Source organism: Lathamus discolor, chromosome 15, assembly GCF_037157495.1.
Source record: "Lathamus discolor isolate bLatDis1 chromosome 15, bLatDis1.hap1, whole genome shotgun sequence".
NCBI classification, from domain to species: Eukaryota; Metazoa; Chordata; class Aves; order Psittaciformes; family Psittacidae; genus Lathamus; species Lathamus discolor.
In genome coordinates, this window is record NC_088898.1 from 7,845,579 (window position 1) to 7,851,578 (window position 6,000).

The following is a 6,000-nucleotide window of genomic DNA, read 5'->3' on the forward strand; positions in this document are numbered from 1 at the left end:
TTACACTTCTAGGCTGAAACCAGGTCCAGGCAAGCAAGGCTCTGTCTCTGATGGATTCTTTCAGGGTGGTGAGATGGGTGTTTCACTGAGGGCAGAGAGTTAGCAAAGACTTTCATGTCTCATCCCGAAACACAGACATCCAAAAATCACATGGTAAGTGTGGCTGCTAGGATGCTGGACTAAATAATTTTCTTCTTTTTTCTGAGCCATACACCTGCAATTTGATTTTCCAATACTGACACAGAGTGGGATGGATGCAGGAACTAAAAGCAAATATCTCTGTTCAACCTGGCTCTGTTCAACCTGGCCTTGAACACTGACAGGGATGGGGCATTTACCACTTCCTCAGGCACCCTGTGCCAGCGCCTCAGCACCCTCACAGTAAAGAATTTCTTCCTTATATCCAACCTGAACTTCTCCTGTTTAGGTTTAAACCCATTACCCCTCGTTCTGTCGCTACAGTTCCTTGTCTTCATTTCATGGAAATATATTATCAAAGCATCTTTTTGAGATGGGAAGCGCTGTGCGTCACCTGCAAGTTCAGTTCTGACTCCTCCTCATACTCTCCAACAGTGGCCCCATGCATGGCAGGCAGCTAAAACCTATCCCCTCTGCTTTGTGCCCTGATTGGCTTGTATGCAGGATGGATAATAAGACTGGATGGCCCAGACTGGGAGGTCAGGTTGGCTCCATTTCTTACCTCTCCAGCATGGGAATAAGACTCTAAGCACCAGAGAGAGGAAAGCCAGAGCTTTGGAGCATGATGAGGAAATGAGTTGAGTGGTTTTGCAGTGTGGGGGAGAACTAGAGATGCATTGTGCAAATAGGAGAGGGTTAAGGGAGTGCTGGTTCATGCCCTGCAGTACTGGTTGTAAATCAATCTAGAGGAGCTGGCTGTACACGTGGATGTGTTTGAGAGACTTGTATGTTCTGTCACTAAACTAGGCCCATAAAAAGGCTGGCAGATGCCCTCTGCTATGGCCTTTCTCCACAGAGCCACTTCCATCTGTCCATGCTTTGAAAAGGTCGTGGTGCCACAGCCCTAAAGTGCTGGGATTGACCTTTTCTGCAGGGAACAAATACTGACACTTGGAGGTTCAGCATCAACCTGCCAACACAGTGATCCCCCAGGAAGGGGAGGAGGGCTTCCTCATCTGGTAGCTCAACACAGACATGGAGATAATGCCACTCTACATAAGTATCTGAAAGAGGACTCCAGCCTGTCTTCGCCATAGAGACCTGTTCTAGGGAGAGCTTTTAAGATGCTAGGGCAAGGAGAGGGGCAGGAGGGGGTGGCACAGAAGCCACTGGGCACATACCTGTGTGCTGGACTGAGACACCTCTGATGGAAGGTCACCCGGGGGAAGATGCTTCCGTCATTCAGATGCAGGGATTCAATAAACATTCACTTTGGACCACTTCTACTCCCCGTGCGTCAGTTTCCTGCTCTGACAAACGTAGATTATGTCATATGTTAGGAGGTGAGATAGGGTGGATCCAGGAGAGGGATGAGCCAGTCTGTGGACAAGGAAGCATCACTAACTGGGGCAATTGGCCAGGCATGAGAACACAACAAAGGAGCAAAGGTACCAGTTAACTGCCTGTCCCCATCCTCTCTCAAGCGAAACCATCACCACCAAGCTGAATGCTGCCCACCAACTTCGGTCCTGTGCTGTATACAAAAAGAACTTGAGTTAACAGAGCGGAGAGCTGCAGACAGGTAAAATTCCAGTGATAATCACGATTTAGTTCCCAGCATACAGGGGAGCATGTACACCAAAAGGACAAGCTGCCCCTATGTGGATGTTAAAGAGATGGGGCAGGCAGACATGCAGAGGCCACATCCAAGGCATGACACAGTCCTCCACCAGCTTGCATACAGGAGGATTAGCATTTCCTAAGAGGCAACAAGTCCCTGACAATCCCTAATCCACAGCTCTTGCTTCTTCCTTCCTCAGGGCCTGGCAGGTTCCCCAGTGCCTGGCACTTGCTAATGCAACCATCACATCAGTGTAGAAACTTCCTCAAACAGCTTTCTCCCACCAGGCCAACATCGACATGTAATTCCATGTGTGCTGCTGGTCCAAAGCTGAGAAGAAAACCTGCAGGCACACCAGAACCTTCCCCTGTTTCCATCCCAAGCCCTTCCAGGGACATAGCACCGTGATTGCTCAAATCTAACTGTTTCCCAATCTCACATTGACCTCCCAGCATGGCAAGACAGCAGCAATCAAAGCTGCGACACGTGTGATAGCCCCGTGCCAGACAAGGCATTAACAGTTCCTTTAGATTTAAGCCCAGTTCATACCCACCCAGTAAATAACCTTCCCAGCCAGCTCCTCAAATCCACAGTGGCTTCATCAGAAAGCACTTGTCCCAGTTTCACAAAAGGCCTGAAAAGGAGGCAAATAGAATACAAAAGAAGAAAGCATATGCTGGTTAAAATGACTCTAATGCAGGAGCAGAGTCAGGAGGGGAAAACATGCGCTGCACAAATCATATCAGCACGCCTGATTCTAAATGCCAGCTTACCCTCTTTAGGCATTTAGACACAAAATGCAGAGGTGATTTGTCTCATATGTTGATGTGAGGTAGGAAAGAAGTGGTGAGAAATGCTAACAAAGAACAGTAAAACTGTGACAGGATAGCAAGCAAACCAGGACCCCAGACAACAGATTGTGTTCTCACACCATGCCAACTCCTCTGCTGAGCTGTTTTCCCTCATTCTGTTCCCTATTCTGGCTACATTAGACCTGAGATTTCCCTATGGGTGCTGCAGTCATCAGTTTCCCATGCACACATCCTGCGTCTGGCAGGAACCTGGAGGGATTCTAAGGAGCATCAGGAATGAGAAAGCTGGAATACTAGGAAGGACTCAAGGCAGAAGTGTCCTGCCTGGGACACATGGATGTCGGTGTTAGCCAAGCGAGTCCTTGATGTTGCAGGTGTAAAAGGAAGAGCTCAGACCTCAAATCCTTCTCTTCTGCCCCTCTCTCTTTTACCAGCAAGCGGGGAACCTTCTCAGCTACCTCCAGTCTGACTGTGTCCATGCCCTAGTTGCTTCAGGAGCTGTATCCCAACAGCTTATGGAGCCATTTTGCCCCTCTGAAACTTCTCCCGCGTCAACCTGTGCTTTTCAGATTAAACACAGTTCTTGACTCCGCTGCTCTCCTCTCTGTGGTCTGTTTTCCATCTTCTATATCATTTTCCATCTTTCCTCTGCATTCAGACAGGGTTAAGCTTATCCATTTTGACCTTAAGAAGCCAGACACACAGTCAGCGACACCATTTTTTGGTCTATATTTGCTAAAATAACCCTTCTGATACATCTAAGAAGAGCATTTGCCTTTCTGTGCCTGACATGCAGTCAGTCTGCAGTCACTTAGACCACAGAGTCCTTGATCATTGGCAGCTCATCTCCTGTATTATATCTGAGGCCATCAGAAGTCCTCAGATTCGTGACCTGTCATCTCAAACTTTCTGTTTCCCATCTCCTTTCAATTATTCTCAAGGTCACTTAGTTCTTTCAGACTTGTACTCTCATTTTCTGCATTGCCAAAGCTTCCAGTTCTGTGTCGCTGTGCGATTTTAGCCTCAGGATCCTGCTTTCGCTGCCAAGATCATCCACAAGAAGAAAAGATCAGTTCCAAAAGTGTACAGTGAGAAACTCTTTCAGTAAATTCCCTCCAGAGAGTTGCACCTCACCTCACAGTTTACTAATCCTCCTTTCCTCCAGCTTCACTACTAATTTCCCATGTGGCACCTATCAGATACCTTACTGAAGTCTAGATAAAGGAGATGAGGAGCACTTCCTTTGTCTAGAAAATCAGGTATCTTATCAAACACAGCTATCGTGTCCATCTGACACAGCCTACGTTGCGTAAACCCATGTTGCATCTTATCTCATTTCCCCTTTATCTCTGGGTATTTAATTGCTCTTCCCTTCAAAACTCACTTTGAAATCTCAAGTCAAGGTTAGATTAAGAGGCTTGTAGCTAACCGTGTAACTTTTTCTCCACACCTTATTACTTCTTACTACTCCTACATAGGGCGTGACCCTTACAAGACATTATTAAACACCTCTTCTGATGGATCTACTCTTTAATGTGCTAATTCTTTCTGACCAACATCTCCGTGGAGCTCAGTTCACTCAGGTTGTTGTGGTTAAAGCCCAGCCATAACTCAGAACCACATCGCCGCTCTCTCACACCCCCCCTTCCGGAGGGATGGGGAGGAGAATTGAGAGAATGTAACTCCCACAGGCTGAGATAAGAGCAGCCCAGTAACTAAGGTATAACACAAACCACTGCTGCTGCCAGCATTAATAATAATGATAAGGGAAATAACGAGGGAAGAAAATACAACCGCTCACCACCCACCGACCGATACCCAGCCCAACCCGAGAAGTGCCCTAGCGCTTCCGGGTAACTCCCCATTACATCCTAGGCACGACGTGCTGTGGTGTGGATTCCTCTTTGGCTAGTTTGGGTCAGGTGTCCTGTCTCTGCTTCCTCCCGGCCTCCCCTGCTCCTTGGCAGATCGTGAGACTCACAAAGTCCTTGGTCAGACCAAACATTACTGAGCAGCAACTAAAAACATCGGTGTTATCAGTGCTGTTCCCAGGCTGGGAGTCAAGAACACAGCACAGCACCAGCTGCTAAGAAGGAGAAAAATGACTGCTACTGCTGAACCAGGGACACAGGTGCAGTGTTCAAGCACGGCTGGTGGTATACAGCGGGAGTTACGCAGGTAAACCCACGGGGTAGTGGGATATGATGCGTTAAGACAGGGGTCTGTGGAAGAAGCATTTTAAGACCTGGATGCTGAGATTCATTGTAAAAGGGAGTAGAAAGGAGGCTGGTTCCGCTGCTCCAGCAAAGAAGGACTGTAGGGTGTTAACAAAGTGCAATTGGGCTGTTTTGTTTGCGAGCGGCTTTTAGTGTTGGACTTACAGCAATGGTTGTCAAAGTGCTGCTTGCGAAGTCCCCACCGTGGCAAGCGAGTGCCAGAGCTTTAATGTTAATTGGACAGATTGTCTCTGGGTTTGAAGAGAAAGCTGTGATTAATGGAACAAGTGTTAAGGAGGCTGGAGGAAAGCAGCCCCTTCACCTTCCTTCTTGGGAGAGGAAACAAGCAGCAGCTGGCTATGCATGCCCTGAAGGTGTAGCTCAGTGAGGGCCCTCCTTAAGAGCAAGACCAGAAACGAGCTCCAGGGATGAATTCAAAGAACTCAGAGGCATGAAGGTGCTTCATGCTTCCAAGTGGAGAGACAACATCTTCAGACTCTTCTGTGCTTTAATTCCTGAGCAAACCTTCCTGGGTTTATCAGAGATTTAGACCAGAAAACACAATCCCAGACCTTATGTTTCTTCGGCTCCACAAAGGTTTTCCATGATCTCTTGCACTCTGTGTTTTTGCACTGGTCTAGCGTGGACACAGTTTGCTCTCCTAATTCAGAAGTGGCTCCTATGCTTATTCTGGCTGCTGGGCTCCGTGTCTACACTCATATTACTGGCCAGAGGAATAAACATAGTTTCTCCTTGGATATTAAAGCTGAAGGGGTTAAGTGGCTTCATTAGCCTTGGTTTTCCATAGTCACTGGTTTTCCTTATCCATGGACCCCTGATCTCTGCCTCCCAACCCTCTGGTGCTACCACCCTCCCTGAATTTCAGATCTTCTTCCCATGGATTTCTGAAGATGCTCATCACAGAATACAGGGCTTAAAACAGACAGGACCTTCACTCTCTGTCATACACCATTGCTTCCCATCTAGGAACGCAGTCCCATTAACACACACAGGCTAAAATGTTTCCTCTTGTCTTCAGAGGGAAAGCACGTGATTGCGCACAGGAGTATCCAGCTCTCCTTTGACTTCCGTTTCAAAACAACTTACCCTCTGCTGAAGGTGAAGGTTGGAGCATTTGGTGTCTGAGCCCTATCAGAGTCTTCCTGCTGCCCCTGTGAGCTCACTGGGGCATCTCTATGGAGCCATCCAGCCC